This window comes from Stenella coeruleoalba, assembly GCF_951394435.1.
Source record: "Stenella coeruleoalba genome assembly, chromosome: 15".
NCBI lineage: Eukaryota > Metazoa > Chordata > Mammalia > Artiodactyla > Delphinidae > Stenella > Stenella coeruleoalba.
In genome coordinates this window covers 78,281,098-78,299,572 of record NC_137161.1, presented here as the reverse complement: position 1 = coordinate 78,299,572, position 18,475 = coordinate 78,281,098, and the positions used below count along the sequence as shown (strand labels likewise).

General features: G+C 60.5%; 1 protein-coding gene across 5 annotated transcripts in view; it reads left to right on the top strand.

Annotated features, from left to right (window-relative positions):
• The first annotated feature begins 2,431 nt into the window (after nucleotides 1-2,431).
• Nucleotides 2,432-18,475, top strand: part of GTF2IRD1 (GTF2I repeat domain containing 1) — a 112,186-nt gene continuing 96,142 nt past the window's right edge. For all 5 annotated transcript variants that reach the window (XM_079899148.1, XM_079899147.1, XM_079899150.1 and 2 more), the window contains exon 1: nucleotides 2,432-2,675. The gene's annotated coding sequence lies outside the window, so the exon portion shown is untranslated. The remainder of the gene's footprint in view (nucleotides 2,676-18,475) is intronic.

Below are 18,475 nucleotides of genomic sequence, written 5' to 3'. Positions count from 1 at the left end.
CACTTCCCCCCTTGTGTCCATACGTTTGTTCTCTACATCTGTGTCTTTATTTCTGCCTCGCAAGCCGGTTCATCTGTACCATTTTTCTAGTTTCCACATATATGCATTAATATACAATATTTGTTTTTCTCTTTCTGACTTACTTCACGCGGTATGACAGTCTCTAGGTCCATCCACTTCTCTACAAATGACCCAATTTCGTTCCTAAGAAAGGACTATCTTGACTCCATTTTACAGATGAGGAAGCTGAGGCCCAGAGAGGGCAACTAACTTGGCCTAGGACACAGCCAGTGAACGTGGAGCCAGCTGTCATACCCCAGTCACACGCAACTGAGGGGCAGGGCCTTCTGCCTATCACACTGCCCCCAGTCTCTGCCTGGGTGAGGCTGAAGTGAGGCTGGCTGTTCCCACGCGGAGGAGCAGCCCAGAGGCAGGCCGTGCCCTCCCAGCACTCCACGCCCTCCCAGCACTCCACTTGTTTGTCTGCCGCTCTGGATTCTGCCTGCAGAGGGCAGTCCTGAGCACACACCAAGCCTCGGATCCTTTAGGCACCACCCCCCCCCACCCCCCCCCGCCCCGGGGTCCAGAGGTTTCTGGCACTCTACCCCTGGACTTGGGGTCCAGGAAGCATTCTGCCCAGAAGCCAACAGCTCAGCCAGCCAGCCCTTCCTGGGACCAGCTTCCCCTAGCTGGGCGCACTGAGGCCATGCCTAACCCCCCAAACCTCATGGGTCTTTGCAAATGTAATGGAGGGACCATAGGCCAGTGGGCAGAATGAGGGCTATGGAGAGGGTCTCAGCAATGCCACTCACATGCTGCATGTCCCTAAGCAAGTCACTTCATCTCATTATAAAATGAGGCCAATAATACTGCCTTGCAGGCTTCATGTAAGGAATGGTGATAGCCTAGGTATTATGCCTAGTAGATACAGGTGCCTAGTAGACGCTTACCTAGCAGTGCCCATCATCACTGCTATCTGCAGAGACCACACCGTGGTTCACTGAGAGGCTGCAGGAAGGGGGAAATGGAGGCTCTGAGGGGTGAACTGCCTTGCCCAAGGTCACACGGTGGTAAGAGCCAGGATTTGAAGTCACCTGGTCAGCCTCCAGACCCTGGCCCTTCCCCTTAGTCACTCTGCCACCCCAGGGCCAGCACAGGGCAGGTGGGGATGTGAGTCTGAGGGGGACCACAAGACAGGGTGCTTCAAGGGGTCCCCAGGCCTCCCAGCGGCAAGGAGGATGAGAGAGTATCCCCAAGAGGCCGGGGCACCATGGGATAGAGGGCATGACTGTGGCCTCATTCCCAATCCCCTGCTCTGGCTGATACCCTCTGTGGGCAAGGCATTCAGTGGGCACAAGGGGCCCTCTGGGCTTGGCCTCGGGCTGGGCAGTGTGGACACAGCCTGCCAGGGGGACACCTGGCCAGCCAAGGTCAGCCTTTACCAAGGGCCCGTTGTGTGCCCGGCAGGGCCCCAGTGGGCTTTGCTAGGACCTAGTAGATTCTCAGTCTGAGTCCCTCCATCTAGGCCAGGCACTCCCTGGGGTTGGGGCCTGCCTGGCCTGTTTCCCTCCCCACAGTGTCCAGCATAGCAAGGGCCTAGCACAGGGCTCAGGGCACTGCCATGAACCATCGTGCTCCTCGTGATGAATTAAGATGCACGCTTTGCAGAGGATCGGAGGTGTGCTTCTGACTCCTAGCACGGCTGGTATGGAGGGGAAGGGGGTGGCCCTGGAGGGGAAGGGGGGGAGTCAGGAGGGCTGCCCAGACAAGATGGGACCTGGCGTGTTCAACTGCATCTGCTGTGACCTTCAGCATGTCACTGCCTTCCTTTCCATCCCAGGGGACAAAGGCTGAAAGAGGCACCCGGGCCAAGCCACCGGGAAATAACCTGGGCACGGCAGGGGTGACCAGCCGCTGCACTTCCAGTTTCCCCAGCGCGTGGCGCGCCGGGCCTACGGTCGCTCCGGGCCCCGGTGTCTCCCGGGGATCCTCCCGGAGCCCGCTGAGTGACCTTGACCCTCCGGCCCGGCTCCTGCGCCCGGGTCTCCCGGGGCCGAGCCGCGGCTTTCTAATCCGCCGCGGCCTGACCTGGGGAGGCAGAGGGGCGTCGCGGGCAGCCAGGGGGCGCCGGGGCCGCCCCTCCTGAGGGCCACCCTGGCGGCGGGCGCTGCGGCGGAGCGCGCTCAGGGAGCCGGGCGCGGGGCGGGGGCACGGCGCTCCCCCCGCGGTGCCCAGGCCGGGGCGCGGGGCGGGCAGGGCGGGCTAATCCCGTATGTAAATGGCAGCCAATGGAGGGTGGTGTTGCGCGGGGCTGGGATTAGGGCCGGGGCGAATGGCTGGCAATCTTACTGGGATTACAGAACAAAGAGCCTCCCTGCGCTCCCGCTCTCGGCTCCGCTCCCCGCGCCGCGCCCCGCCCTCCGCCGCAGCCCGCGCCGGGGGTGGGGGCCGCCGAGCGCCAGCCCCCCGGCCGGCCCGAGAGCCCCCGCCGGGCCCCCTCCCCGCCCAGCGCCCCGCTCTCCTCCCGCCCGCCCCCTCCGCCGCTCCGCGCCTCCCTCTGCCTCTCCTTCCCCCATTCTCCTGGATTAATTAAGGAGGCAGCGGCAGGAGTCTGAGTCCTGGCCGCGGGCCGGGGCCGGGGCGCCGCTGGCAGGAGCGCTTGGGGATCCTCCAAGGTAGGAGAAACTTTTGCGGGGGGCGGGCGCCGAGGCCCTTCTCCCCTCTCCTCCCACCCCCCCCCCCGGGGCCCCCGCCCCTCCCCCTCAAGGTGTTACAGAATCTGGGTCCGGCTTTTGGGTGCATTGGGAGGCACGTGACTGGGATTATAATTCGGGCCGGGGGAGGGGAGGGACGGCCGCCCCCACCTGCCGGGAGGGGGTGGCAGTCGGGAGCTGTCACCCCCCGGCCCTTCCGGATGTAGGGGCGCCCGGGGCGGGCAGCGGGCGCCCGCAGGCTGCTGCAGTTGGCGAATGAGGTCAGTTGTGCTGCCCAGACGGCGGGCGCCAGTGTGGGAGCGGAGGGGGCTGGGAAGGCCGCGGCCCCCGCCCCCCAATTCCCCCCTCCTCCGCCTTTCTCGGGCTGGGCCGGTCTCCTGGCCGGTGCCCCCCACTTATAGGCTGAGTTCAGGCAGGACTGAACAGGACAGCCAGGCAGGACTGCCCCGGCACAGTGGTTCCTGTTGGGGTCCCTGGGGAGGGGGCTGGCCTGAGTGGTGGCAGCTGAGCTCCTCGTGGGGTGGGGGAAGGAGACTCAGGATGGCAGTGGGGGTCGCAAAGCTTTCAGAGGAGCAAGTTGGGGATGCTCTGTCTGTGGGTGGTCTCTGAGTTCCCGCAGATGGGTGGGGAGGCCCCTGGAGCAGCCATAGGATGTGGATGGGCTTTGAGGATGATGGGCTTAATGCCTTTCCTGGGTTCCCCAGCCCCTGCCTGTGGCCAGGGAGAGGGGTGATGCCCCGGCCTGGGCCCAGGGGAGAGGGGGACAGTGCATCTGAGAGTTCCGCCCTCCCGGCATTGCTGGAGGGGGCTCGAGCCCTGGACATCTGGCCCTGTGACCCAGGCTCCCAGGACTAGACCTGGGCTGGGAGGCTCCTGTGTCCACATCATAGCCCAAGTGAGGGAGCTCGGCACGTAGGGTCTCCTTGCCCGGCACGTGGGGAAAGCGATGGCCTTGGGTGGAGTATGGTGCTGTTGACGTGGGGCGTGGGGCAGGCCCGGACAGCTTCTAGAGGAGTGGGCATTTGCGGGGGCTTCTCTTACTGCTCACAGCAGAAGGCAGGGGTGGCCAGAAGCTGCTCTGACCCCTCTGGCCATCGTCTCCCTCGTGTGTCTGGTTGCTCGGTGGCCAGGACTGCTGCTCCCTGGTACTGACCTGGGGCCTCCGGGCTGGGGAGGTGCCTCTGAGCAGCCCATTTATTTCAGCAACGTCATTCCCAAAGGGTAAGGGCATCGACATCGATTATTTATTCAGAGTGAGAGGCAGTGGTGGTGGGGAGGCTGGTGACTGCTGGCAGGGAGGGGCCGGGCACAAGGGCAGAAAGGATGGGGGTGGTCAGGTGGCCATCAGGAGTAGGGGTCCAGGAGGGTGGGGGGTACACTCTGCCTTCTTCTGAACAGGGACCTGTGGACCAAGGGATAGGCCTGGCCCCAAGGGGACAGGATGTCGGAGCCCCCAATCTGCTTTTGGGAGGTGGGGAGCTTAAGACCACACCCCGTTCTGTACCCTGCTCCGAGGGTGACCTAGAAAGTTGTGGTTCTGACTCAAAGGGTCCCAGAGGACCCCAGCGGAGGAAGCGAGGCAGGGTTGGTTCTCGGCCGCCACTCACGGACCACTCGTTCAGAATGTGGGTGGACTTGGGGGGAAAAGGTTGCAAAACTGGGTCTGGGAAGGTAGCATTGTAGGGGCAGGCTTAACCTACTTAGGAGGACCGTTCTCTAGATGCTGGAGGAAGGGTCATTTATTTGCAGTGTGCTTCATCTGTTCGTTTAAGGCAGTCTCCCCGAGCTGGCTAGCCTTCTGACGTGGTTCTAGTTGTTTGATGCTTGGAAATAGTCGGAAAGGCAGACGTAATGATAGGGGTCTCGGAGACAGCTGTTCTTGCAGCCTCCCTGTCTCCAGCAGCCAGGGCGTCCCCAGTTTGGTAATGGCCCAGTTGTTGGAGACCCCGGGTGAGGATCTGAGGGTGATGTGGTGGGTGACAGCTTGGGGCTCTCGTGTCCTAAGCGTGACCTTGGAACCACAGACCGCATCTGCTGGTCCATCCTCCTTCCAGGTTCTGCTTCGTGTCCTCTGGCTCTCGTCTGCCCACCCGCTGCCTCCTGGGCCCATTCTTTGAAACCTGCAATCTTACAGTTTTCCTGAATGGCCTTTTGCACGTGCCGTTCCTCTCACCTCAGAGGTTCTTTCCACCTGCAGGGGCAGGGCTTCCTGAAATGGCCCCACTTGGTGAGGATGGGGGATAAGAGCTGTAGAATTTGCCTTTTTCCTCTCCTCTGTCAGGACTCAGCTGGCTGTCATGTCCTCCAGCCGGAAGCCTTCCCAGGACTGGCCAAGGTGCTACCTCTGTGTCCCCATGACATTTCTGTCCTTCCCCTGTCCCAACATTGATCTTAATCAAGAGTTACACGTCCCGATTGTACTAGGGACAGGGCGGGGACTGAGGCTTGCTTTTGGTTCCGTGGTGCCCCAGGGCTGGTCCCCAAATACTTATTGAGTGAATGAATGAATGAAGTCCTGCCCCAGGGTCCGAATTGCTAAGCACACTTTCTCGCCTTGTTCCTGAATTCCCGTCTCTGGGGCAGGTTCCCACAATGGTTGGAATCCCAGGGTCTTTTCCTGAGCTTCCTGCCCCACATCCTCTGGGAGGCTCCTCACCCCATCACCCCAGCCTGTGTCTCCCCCAAACCTGAGTCTGGGGCTTTGCTCCCTGAGCGTCATCCATCCAGCGTCTCTTGATCCTCCGACTCTCAGCCACTTGCGGACATCTCTCTCTTTGATGCCCTGCAGCCAGGACAGAGCCAGGTTCCTTGGGACAGACCAGGAGGGCGTGCCAGCTCCAGGGGTTCTGTGGAGGCCTCAGGGGGCACTGGGAACAGGAGCTGCGGGGTTAATTCACAAGTCCCGGAGAGCAGAGCGAGACCCAGGACCGAGGGCTCGGGATCCCCCGGGAGGATGTGGGGCCTATGAGATGTGACCCCTTGTGGTGACTGGAAGGGAATTCCCGGCAGGAATTCACAAGCAGGGGCAGGTGGGGAGGATTGTTTTATATGGGAGGAGTGAAGGAGACAAACCTGGTCCGAAGACAGTGGCATGTCACCCCTTTGGTGACAGGGTGACAGTGGAGACTTCTGGGTGTAAATGTTGGGGTGTCCAGGTGAGTCCCAAGGGGAGCCAGTCTCTCTGGGCGCCCGCCCGGGTTCCTCATTTGCAGGATGTCTGGCTGGGACTGTCTCACTGGGGTTGATATTTCGTCAGTTCAGACTTCGTGCTATGGGTTATGTCTGATGACACAAAGAGGCTCCGAGCGCTGGGGGAGGATGGCGCGTGGGGCACAGCCCTTGTTCACTTCGGGGTGAGGCTTTGCTTTGACCAGGCACGGGCTTGGCGTGAGTGGCGGGGCTGTGCCCGGCAGGGAGCAGAGCTCTCTCTCCGAACTCCCTCCTGGTCCCGAGCTGGGCCTGGCTGACCCACAGCTATTTGTGTGCCCACCTGTCTCCCTCCTTCAGGACCACCTGCTCCGGGCTGCCAGATTTAGCCAGTTAAAAGAGGGACACCCAGTTACATTTGGATTTTGGATAAGCAACAGATCATGCAGTATTGGGGCTCTCAATGACACTAAAAATTTACTTCCTGTTTACCTGAAGTTCAGACTGAACTGGGGGTCTTGTGTTTTTTTCCGGCAACCTTTCAGCTGCGGCCTCTGGGCAGTGAGACTGTTGGGGGCTAGGGAGGGACTCAGGGTGTGGCTGGGGCCTGGAGTTGGGGTCAGGACTCAACCTGAGGGGCGGGGGATGGTCTAGAGCGAGTCTGAATCAGGCAGCGGCGATTCTCATTTCCTCGGTTGGGCTTTCTCCTGTCCGGGGTCCAAGCGTCCAGATCTCCTGTTAGGCCTGGGTAGCGTGGGGCCTCAGGGATCCCCAGGCTGGGAGGCCCTGGCGTTCAGAGTCTTCTGTGCCACTGCAGTCCATACGGTGTATGAAGAAGTGTCGGGAGGCGCAGGGAGGTTGCCGGGGTCGCCCTGTCTGACTCCGACTTAGGATTTGCAGAGCCAGGCCTGAGCCCTGGGAGGCCGTGTCTCTGGTGCTCCCCTCTCCAAGGCTGGAGATCGCACCTCCGGGGCCCCTGGTAGGGGAGGGTCCTTGGTGGGCTGGTCACAGGTTTGAGGGGCTGTCCCTTTAAAGGGATGCCGGGTGGGTACAGCATGCTGGTTGCTGGGAATTACCTCCCCGCTGCCATGCCACCGTCCGAGGCAGAAGCCGCAGCCCCTGTGTTGCACTGAGGCCCCTGGAATGTCACGGGAGGGCCCAAGGCCAGGGAGTGACCCACGTCCCCTGCTCCCAGCGGGCTGTGTGTTTGTGTGCAAAGTGGCGATGATGCCCCCGCCCTGCCTGAGCCTGGTGGTGGTACTGTGGTTTTGGGGGGTTCGGTGTTGCATGGTGGAGGCTCCAGAGGGTGGTAGGTGGGTCACACCGCTGCAGGTCTGGAGTGGAGACGGGGTGGGAAGCCAGAGGCGAGAGGTCCCAGCTTGAGGGCTTGGGGTCCTGGGCAGCTCCTAGGTGCCCAGCCTGGCTGTGTGGTTGGGGAAGGAGGGACAGCTGAGGCCGTGTCCCTTCCTGGCCTGTAGCTGGAGGAGACTCTTCAGGCTGCTTCTCTCCTGGAGGCTTGGGCAGGGCCAGGCCTGTTTGCTGGTGGGGTCTAGTGGGGTCTCAAGGTACGTTTTCTGGCTACTGGCAGAATTGCCCTATGGGGGCGTCTGTATCTGTCCATCCATCCGTCGGTCCCTCCACAAGCTAGTGAGAAACTTGCAGAGGCACCAGGTCTGCAGGGTCTCAGGTCCTGGCATCCAGCCCCAGGCCGGCACGTAGGAAGGGCTCACCCCACGTGTTATCATGTATATTGTCGAGGGATGAGGAATATCTGGTGAAATGCCCAGGGCTTAAGTGTGCCGTCCAAGGAACTCGACCAATGCATGCATTCACATAGCCCAGCCCCTGTCAAGACGTAGAACATTCCATCCCCCCCAAAGGTTCTCTCAAGCCGGTATGCAGCCAGCCCCCTCCCTTCCCCCAGCCCCTGGCAACCCCTGATCTGGTTTCTGTCTCTGTGGCTTCACATCCTCTGAGCGTCATATAAATGCAATCACGCAGTACGCAGCCCGCGTCTAGCTTCTTCCGTTCCGCCTAATGCGTTGTCGGGGCATCGGGAGCTGGTCCTTTCGGTGGCTGCGTAGTACTCCACGGCACGGCTGTACCACAGAGCTCTGCCACTCTTCTCGTGGAGGAGAGCTGAGCTCCGGCTCGGGGCCGCCCAGAGGAGGGGGTATCTTTTCCTCATGTTCACAAAGACACCCCCTCCCCACCCGCTTTGAGAGCTGACCCTGAGCCAGGATCGCTGCACACTTCTGTCCGCAGAGCTGGAATTTCATCCTCCGTTTCTGGTGACTTGCACAAACGGGGAGCTCCCGATGAAATTACACCTGCCTGCAGCCGCCCTCAGGGCTGCAGTCTTCCACCCGCCCAATGACCAGGTGGCTTCCTGGACAATTGATGCTCTGGGGGCAGAGGGTGAACCTGAAGGGAGGCAAGCTTTCTGTGCCCGGTGATGTCTTGCCTGTCTCTGTGTGCCCCACTCCCCCAGGAGTCTGGGGGTCTCTGGCAGTGAGTCCCTGGTCTCCACTTCTGCGGCTCTATAGTTTGGGATACAAATTCTGTGTTTTCCTGAAGCAAGCGGATATGGAAGGAGGGCAGGCAGGAGCCTGATTTAGGGTCAGACAGAATGGGACTGTGTGACCTCGGGTGGGTGACACCACGTCTCTGTGCTTCGGCCTGGGCATCTGTGAACAGAACAGAGCATCTGGTTTCCAGGGCCAGCATGAGCCTCAGCAGGGGTCACACAAGCTGCTGGGCTTCCGCAGAGCCCCGGAGGGCACGGGACCCCGCGGGGGAAGGAGGTGGGGACATGCGGGCTTCCAGCACCCCGTGTCCCCCTCTGAGTTGGAGTAGGGCCACTTCTATCCAAGTTACCTGTTAGGGCTCTGGATAAAACGTTGGTTGACACACATCTGAGATCCACAGATGTGCTGAATGTCCGTGTGGACGGCAGCACTGAGATTTCGGTTGGTCCCAAGCTTCTGGTCAGGCCGATTCCAGCTCTGCCGCCTGCCTGCTGTGCGTGGCTTGGAGGACGGCCAGTCTGCCGAGCCTCAGTTTGACCATCTAGAAAATGGAGGCAGCGCTGCCTGTGGGCTCATGAATGGCGGTCCCTGAGTGAAGGGGGGCTCCCCCAGGGGTCGTGGCTTCCTAAGGAAAGGGAGCACCGTGGGTGACAGCAGCATGGCCTATGGGTGTCTTGAGAGATTTGGGGGGTTTTAACTGTTTCTTGTGAGGAAGTCATTGACTTTTCCTGATGAGCCAGCTGCCCCCCCCTACCCCACCATTGTCCCCTCCCCCATGTCCTCAAAAGCTGGACCCCTGAGTCCCACCCTTGGGCTGTACTCAGTGGAGGGACCATGGCAGGCTAGCCCTGTGCAGAAGGGCCCTTGGGTGGCTCCCTGGAGCAGGCAGGACTCCTGCCTGCCCACCCACCCAGCCAGCTCCAAGGTGGTCCTGGCGGGCTCCAAGGGGGTCTTGTGACTGGGCCCATCTGGTGTCTCATGTTTATCCAGGAGCTGGTTTTTCAGGTGTGGTGGCTTTCAGCAGAGAGGCCCAGCTTGGGAAAGGTAGGGCCTCTGGGAAGGAGCTAGGTGCCCCTGTTCTCCACGTGTACCCTGGCTGGGGGGTGCGGTCCTCTGGGTGGATAGGCTAACCACATCCTCCCTCTGATCCTGGTCCATTGCCCACCCGCCTGCCTGGAGCCAGCCACTGCCTCAGATGCTCTGTTCTCTGCACATGCAGGGCGGGGAGATGCTCCTGGACGCCCTGGGTGGGAGGCCAGTGCCCCTCCTTGGGGGCAGGCTCCTTTGGCTTCCTTAGAGCTTCCCCACTTCCCAGCAGGGTGCCGTTTAACCATCAGAGCCTTTGAAACCAGACAGGCAAGGGTTGGAGCCCCAGTTCTACCCCTCACCTGCTGTGTGACTTCAGACGAGTGACCTTACCTCTCTGAGCCTCACCTGAACAAATGAGTGTGGTTATCCCTGCGTGACAGGGTTCTTGGGAGGATCCGCGTGTTCAGTTGGGAGAAGCTGGTGCCCATCCCAGTGAAGAGTGTTTTCTCAACTTGTCACACGATGATCCCAGAGGCTGGCCCTTGGAGAGCTCCAGGCCTGCCCAGAGAGGACCTGGCCGCCACCATTCCCTGCTCTGCTCTTGCCTCCTCTGCCCGCGGCGCGTGGGCTGTGCTGAGTCTCTGTTTCTGTAAGCTGGGAAAACCCCAGGGGTAGAAGTGCTTAGTCCCCTTGGCGTGTCCACCTCTCAGACCCTTGGGGTGGGTGATCAGGTGTCCCGATGCCAAGTCCTACCTTGGTGCTGGGCTACCCAGGCGTGTGGGCCCCACCGTACTCCCCAGTGGGCCTGGGGGCAGCCTGCAGGAGGTGACTGGAGGACGGGTGGGATTCAGGAGTAGTCTGGGGTGGGCATTCTGGGGTGGGGCGAGGTGGGGGCAGCAGTGTAGGAAAGGGTCCAGAGATGGGAAATGACACTCCAGAAGGTCTTCTGCGGGGACCAACTTGGGGGGGTGGGGGGGGGTCTTGTGTTGGGTCCAGGTGAAGACCTTCATCTGATTGCCTCACTCCCAGCCAGGCCCTGTCTGTTCCTATGAAAGCCATGATGAGCTTCATCAGTTTTCAGAACATACTGCGTTCCCGTCTTGCTTCACAATGTGCTATTGCTTCTCCTTTAAACACGTTTTCCCGCTCCCCATCCATTTCACTGGGCTAATTCTTGCGGGTCCCAGCTTGGATGTCACTTCCCTCCGGAAGCCTTCTCTGATGTCCCCTCCCGGGTCTGTGTTAAGTGCCCCTCCTCTGTGTTCCTACAGCTCAGCGCCCCTCGCCTGCCGTGTTCTAACTGGCCTTGTACTTGTCTGTCTCCCTCCAATGGGACAGGGCCATGCTGCCCTGTCCCTCTGCATCCCTGCCCCCAGCTCGCTGCCTGACACAGTGAGTGTCCTGTACCCACTTGTTAAGTGAATTAGAAGCAAGCTGGGTGCCGGGACATTTGGGGCGGGGCCTTGGAAGGTCAAGGGGCTTTTCCACCCTTCCATCCCAGCTCTCACAGGCTCACCCCCTCGTCCCCAGTTGCTGCCTCTGCTGGCCTGGCTGTGCCTCTCAGAGGCATCCGGGGGGTAATGGCAATGGTGGTGGGGGGCACTGTGTGCAGACCAGTTTGGGGGGTTCCCCCTCCGTGAAGGGCAGCTGGTGCGTGTGGAGAGAGCACAAGTGTGCAGCCTCAGAACAGTTAATCCCCTGGATTATTTAGACACACGCTTTTGTGCGTGCACGTGCGTGTGCACACATCTGTGGTGATCCAGAGGCTGCTGGCAGCGACCGTGCCCAGGAACTTGACGTTTAGCTGAGTCCTGACCGCCAGCCTCAGACACATGCCGCCCAGTGTGCGGAGCCCCCTCCAGTCCCGGCGGGTGGCACAGGGACGAGACCATCAGTTAGGAGCGTGTTGGCTCCAGGTAATAGAAAGCCCAAGTACAGAGGCGTCAACAAAGAGGGGTTTATGTAGCCCCCCCAGGAAGAAGCCTGTGGGTAGGTCCTCAGAGCCTCGGGTTGGGGCTCAGTGGTGCCTTTAGGGACTTTGTTCTCTTCCTCTCTAGCATGTTGGATTTTTTTTTTTTTTTTGAAAATTATTTCCTTTAAAATGCACACTTCAGGACTTCCCTGGTGGTCCAGTGGTTAAGACTCCGTGCTTCCACCACAGGGGGCCCGGGTTCGATCCCTGGTCAGGGAACTAAGATCCCATGTGCTGCATAGTGCGGTCGAAAAGAAAAAAAAAAGTAAAATGTACACTGCAGTGTGTTTTCATATATTCATAAAGTTGTGCAGTGTTCGTCGTGGTCTGATTTCAGAGCATTTCATCACTCCAAAAGGAAGTCCTGACCCACTAAGTAGATACACACGCACTCATCCGCTGGCAACCAGTCGGGGTCTGTCTTTCAGGATGTGACTTCTGTCCAGGCCTGGGGCCCAGAGCTTCTGTGGGAGCCCCCGTGCCACCTTCCTGAGGCACCCTTCTCCCTCCCCTACTCCTGAGCCTCCTGGATGGGGTGTGCCACAACCCTTAGAGCTGGAGGGGGCCTCTTTTCCTTTTCAGATGGAGAAGCCGAGGCCCAGGGCTGGGAAGACACGTGGCTAAGGTCCCAGAGTTACAAGAATCAGGATCCAAAACCACATCTCGTGACTCTCGGTCCAGGGCTCCCTGTCCTCCGGCAGGTGCCCCGGAGCCTCCCCGGGCTTCCTCTTCCGGAGGCTGGGTGGACGCATTGAGGCAGAACAGCTGGCGGGAGGTCTGGGGGCAGACCGTGGTGAGGGGGGGGGTGGTAGGGGAGTGAGAGTGATCAGGGTATGGGAAACACCCCAGATGAGGAGAGGAGAGTCCGCAGCGGGACCTGGCGGCTGTAGATTCTGCTGGGAGGCAGGAGGCAGGGGGCTGCTGAGCAGTTGGTGCAATGGAGTGTAGGCTGATGGCCCCTGGGACCAAGCAGGAGAGAGGGGCACCGATTCCTGCCCCCGGGAGCTCATGGTGTCACCTCGGGGAAACCTCAAGCCTCATTATGTGTCCAGGGTAAATCCCAGCGGACACCATCCTTGGGATCTGTAGAGTGGGGCTGACGAACTGGAAGGACTGCCTAAAAAAGAGGCCCCTGGAGCCCGGGGGTAGGGGTGGGCAGGTGGAGTATCGTGGGTAGTGACGCTCCTGGTACGGGTGGACCCAGTCTTGGTGATGCAGGTGCTACATTCATCTGGTGAGATGTTGAGTCACTGCCTGTGTGGGCTGCGTCCGTCCTCACGGCGCTGCCGAGAGCTCTCGAGGCTTCCGTGAGCAGGTGGGCGTGGCACAGAGCTGGCACTGGCTAAGGTCCGGGTGCCCACCACCCACCTTGGGGAGCCAGTTCAGAGCTATGTCAGTCCCACCAGGGTTCTCACCCTGCAGGCCTTGGAGGGCCAGGACCTGCAGGGTGAGAGGGAGGGGACATAGGGATGCCAGGGGCAGTGCTTGGGACCCCTCCCTGCCGGCCTGCCCTTCTGCAGGGACAGAACTTGGGAAGAGGAGTGATTTTCTCATCCCAGGCTTCAGACAGGGTTTCCTTTTTGGCAATGAAGCCAGTGCCTCCTTGCTCCCATTTTCCTGGCTTGGTGTCTGCTGTTGCAGACGTGAGGGCAGACTGGGCGACCCCACGTCACGGAGGGCTGACAGCTGCCAGGATCGCCACCGTCTCCACAACTCATCCCAACGTCCCGGAAGGTCCGCGGTCTTGGCACCGCCCTCCGCCCTGTTTTTGGCTCAGAAAATTACATCTCCGTATCTGTAGGGTCCCTTCTGGTTGTCAGGACCCATGATGACTCCCACGCTGGGCCTCACTGCGACCCCAGAAAGGAGGCCCGGCCGCTGTCCTGAAGCCCCTCACTCTCTTGAGGGAGGCAAAAAAGACAGTTTGGAATAACGAACCAAGGGAGGACCCCTCAGCCTTTCTGCAGATACCCGCGCGCGAGCCGCTGGCCGTGAGCCGCGCTTGGGGGGCTGCTCAGGGGAGGTGTGTGGGTGTCGGGCCCGTGTTTGCTTCTGGCAGGCTTTGCTTTGAAGCTGACCCCGAAGTCTTCCTGCTGTGTGACCTTGGGCAAGCTACTCAGCGTTTCTGAGCATCTGTGTCCTCATCTGTCAGATGGGTAGAGTTGTGCTTGGAGGGTTGCTGTAGGGGGTTGAAAGAAGGATGCTAACAGCACCGCGCTGGGTGGTCACACATAGCTGCTGCTAAGGATGGCCGTACTGTGAGGCTTTGTGGAAAAGTGAGGTTCAGCCAGGACCCAGGCCAAGGTGGGATTTGGATAGAAAGACTCCGTTGGGGCCTGGCTCTCACCTCCCACCACTGCTCTGTGAGGAAGGAAGGAGCAGGGTGCCATACGTGTCTACGGGAGGAGGAGACTGAGGCCCAGAGAGGGGAAGCAGGTTGCTCTACGTCACACAGCCCCGGCAGGTGGCACACCGTCAGTTAGACCCAGATCTCCCAAGGGCTGGCCCTGTGCACGCTCCCGAGACCATGGGCTTTTGGAAGGGGGGGTGCTGCCCATCAGCAGTGATCAGGCCCTAAGGAGGGAATGGTGTGACCTGGGCTGGGTTCCTCCAGGCTGTCCGCGTCCCTGGGGTTGGGAGAGAAGGGCAGGCACGGGTCACTTTATTGGTACTTTTTTTTTTTTTTTTTTTTTTTTTTGCAGTACACGGGCCCTTCACTGTTGTGGCCTCTCCCGTTGCGGAGCACAGGCTCCAGACACGCAGGCCCAGCAGCCATGGCTCACGGGCCCAGTCACTCCGCGGCACGTGGGATCTTCCCGGACGGGGGCACGAACCCGTGTCCCCTGCATCGGCAGGTGGTCTCTCAACCACCGCGCCACCAGGGAAGCCCGTGGGGTCACTTTATTGAATCACATCACCTGGCTGGAGCTTTAGGGGAGCCCCAGGTTGTCCCCGGTAGATCGAGGTAGCTGGGCTCCCCTCGCCCAAGTGAGGGTGGAGATGGGGGCATGAGTTTGGAGAAGGAAGTGGTGTCTGTGCACCCGCCTGAGTACACACAGGAGGGGAGGGCCAGGGAGAGGAGCAGGAATGTGGCCTGGAGCCCTGGCTCCCCCTGGCTTGTGCGGTGGAGGGCGGGTCACCTACACGCTGGGCCTCAGCTGTCCAGCGTAGGACGGATGATGATCTAGATCCTGCCCCGCTCCCAGGGTGCAGGGGCCTCCGATGTGATGGTGTGTGAAAGCAGCTGTGGCCGGGGAGGGGTGACTGGTGTGCACCTGTGTGCGGGAGCCTGTGAGTGTCCCGCCACAAAAGAATGCGTGTCATCCCCTGGGGACCTGGTCATTGATGTGCACCAACCCCCTTATCCTGCAGGGGCAGGGATTCACCATGACACCCCCGGGATGGACCATGTGGCTCCATCCCGTGTGGCTCCATCTTCCCCGTCTGGTGGCGTTCCTCGTCTAGAGCACACAGTGGGTCTGCAGGTGACACTTAACTATTTGTGAAAGGAATGAATGGGACTTGGGGCACCAGCACGTGTCAGCCATGAGACGTGTGCGTGAGTGTGCGGACAGAGGGTGCAGGGACCTGGGGAGGCAGCAGGTGCAGTTGACAAATACCTGATGAGTGGACCTCTGAACGGAGGTGGCCTCCTCTCTCATGTGTGGGTCACCATTTATAACCTTCGGCTTCTCTTTCCCCGCCTGGGAGCTCTGGGGTGGGAACTGGGCCTGAGTCACCCCAGTTCTAGGTCTGTGTCATAACAGGTGCAGTGAAAATACTGTGCAATTAGTTAGGGTCCTGTGGCATCCTTCAGGTGGTTAAGGGGCTCAGGGGGGTGGACAGGCCCAGGACTAGGACTGGGGGAGCCCCCGGAATGGGGAGGGCAGGAGGAAAGGGTCCTGGAGTGTATGTGGTCAGGATTTAAAGGAGCAGGAACCGGGGACTTCCCTGGTGGTCCAGTGGGAGCTCTGCGCTCCCGTTGCACGGAGCCCGGATTCAATCCCTGGTCGGAGACCTAGATTCCGCATGCATGCCGCAACTAAGAAGTTCATCTGCTGCAAATAAAGATCCCATGTGCCGCAAGGAAGATCCTGTGTACTACAACTAAGATCCCTGCGCAGCCAAAATAAATAAACAGATGATAAATAAACCATTTTTAAAAATAGAATGAAAGAAAGGAGTAAGAACAAGAGGGTGGGGGGGCTGGAGGGCATCCAGGTTGGGGGTAGTGCCTGTGGACAGGCCGGAAATGAGGAAGGGGTGTGAGGGGGCGGGTGGCTCAGATGACTGCTCTGGAGTGGATCAGGGCAGGTATAGAGGCCAGATGCCGGGGAGGGGTCGTGGTGGTCCTTCCATCTGGAGCTGAGAACTTCTAGCCCAAGTTCTCCACTTACAGATGGGGAAACTGAGGCTCAGAGATGGGTGGTGCCCAGGCTCCACTTCAGGGTGTCATCAGGAGTTAGAAGCTAGGTTCCTTCCGATGGGTTCCTGGGACCCTTGCTCCACACCCCTGGTGGCTCACAGGTCAGGGGGCCGGGTTGAGTAGAAGCCAGAAACAGGAGGAAGGAGGGCGGGGCTGGGCTGCCAGTTGGGGTGGGGGCCCGTGAGCGAGCCCGGCGGCCCGATTAGCTCACCCACAGGTGACTAGCTTTCTTCCGCCCAGCCTTTTCCCGACAAGGCAGGGCCTGGGGCTCCTTGTCCAGGTTTCTCATCCTTCTGAGAAGGCCTGTTTACGTCTGGCAGGGGGGCTCCCGGGAGATGCGCCCGCCCCAGGGGCTGGTACCTCCTAGCTTCTTCCCACCGTCTCCTGACACCCAGCTGAGTGCCAGGCCTGCATTTCCCACCCAAGTCCCCCCAGCACGTAGGGGAACACAAGGGTCCTTGTGCCGCCCGTCAGGAGTCCCGGGTGAGCTGGCCTGGAGATGATGAGACGGGTGATGTCAGGGGGAGACAGCCACTCAGCAGGTGATGTCAGCGCGAAGCCGTCATCGCCATCATCTCGGCTGCCTCTTTAACGAGCCCGTAGGATCTCCAGGCGCGAGCCAGACGCTTTTCACACGTTATGTCACACGTGATCCTCTCGATGCCCGGAGCGGCGCGTTTGGTGGTACCATTTCGCTCAGGAGGAAACGCGTGGAGGGTTTGGGTGCCCGATGGAAGTCACAGGCTGGTGATAGCTGGGTGGACTCCTGATCCCAGCTTTGCTTGACCCAAAGCCCAGGCACTTGCCCCCTCCTCACGCCGAGAGGGGCAGCCAGGGCAGCAGGGGCACTCGGGCCGGCCGGGTGCAGGCGTGGTGGGGTTGGACGTGCCGGGGCAGGGCCTTGGATGCCAAGGATGGTGGAGTTTGGCTCCGCTTGGTCTCCTCTCCCTCTCTCTTCAGGCTTCTGGTTCCTTTCAGTGACTCATTCATCCACCCAGCAAGTATCATGGACTGCCCGCTGTGGTTCTGGGGGACAGCCGTGAACAAAACAAAACCCCCTCCCCACGTGGGCACGTCCTGTTGGGGCGGCTGGTGAGACCAGCACTCTCTCTGCCTCCCTGGCTGGTCTTTGGGTCCGGCCTCTGCTGACCGGCACACACCTTCCTGTCCGATGGAAAGAAGCGGCCGTGGGGTCGGCACTCTTCATTGTCCTGGGTTGGCAGAGGGCTTGGCACAAGGGTTCTTGGGCCTGTGTCCTGAACTCGGAGGCTTTGGGGTCCATCTGGAAGGACCCGGGAGGCCTGGTCCCCAGCGGAGACTGTGTCTCCATCCAACCCGATTGGTTCCAGGTTTGCTCATCCTAAAGGATGAAGCCCTTCTGAGCCCTCCCCACCCCTCCGTTCTCGCCCACACCCCACGGCCTCCACCTGCTTCCACTCCTCAGCCCTCTACATCTGCTCCCCGGGGGTCACCCATTTGCCGCGCCTCCCACCCCCGTGTTTGTGTTCCTCTAGGCTCCTTGGCCAGCCTCCTGACCTCTGATCTCCACCCTTTTCCCCTCCCCTGACTCTCTGACTCTCCCTTGTCCTCAGTGCCCCTGACTTCTCCCACTATGTTCTCCCTGGCACGCTAGGCCTTTGCTGCTGCCCTGCCGCATGTCTTGCACATCTTGTCCCTTCTGCCCAGAGCTCCCAACCAGCCCAGCCCCTGATCACCCACGGGTTCCAGGTGTCCCTCGGGATCCCAGAGTCAGCCTCTAGGCCTCCTGTCCTCCTCCCTCTGTTCCCTGCTGGGCTGGGGGCACCCTCATCCGCTCTCTCAACAGAACCAGAAAGCCGGGTGTCACTCCGGGCGCCTCCCTCTCAGGACACCCCCATCCACTCAGTCACAAAGTTCTGCCCTGCCCAGTGATCACACCCCTCCTCTCCTCTGCCCCACTGCCACCATCTGCCTCAGACGTGGCCATCCCTGGCCTGGACTGTTGCAGAAGCTTGGTAGCTACCAGATCCCCATCTCCAGTCCTGCCCCCTGTAGTTCACCTGCCAGGAACCCCTAAACTAACCTTGTCTTGCCCCCGCCCCAAACCTGCCGGTGGTTCCCATCCCCCAAATGATGACCGTCCAAGGTCCTTGACCTGGCCCCAGCAACCATGCCCACGTCTTCACCCACCACTTCCTGCCCTGCCCTGGACATTCCAGCCACGCAGAGCCAGGCCCGTCCCCACTCAACCCAGCGCTCGGCTCAGGCTCGACCAAGACACATGGGCGGCCCTGGCTGGTGGTTGGGTTTCCTTCAAACGGTCCTGCCGTATTTGCTCAGCATTTTATTCCAAGGAGGTGGGCCCTGCGGGGGGCAGAGCAGTCATCCCCCTTGTAGGTGAGCGGTGCCTGGGTATTGCTGCCCGGGCTTTGCTCCTCCCCTGCAAACTCCTGCTCCCACGTGACATGACACACTGCAGTCAGCTTGGGTATCGCCTCCTCCAAGGAGTCTTCCCTGATTCCGCCTTCCACCATCCTGTGCTTCTTGTGTGTCACTTTTTACCTTTGACGGAAGTATAATTTACTTAACAGTAAAATGCATAAATCTTAAGTGTCCAGCGTGATGAGTTTTAACCTACGTATATGCCCCGTGTAACCACCACTCAAATCAAGGAGTGTCA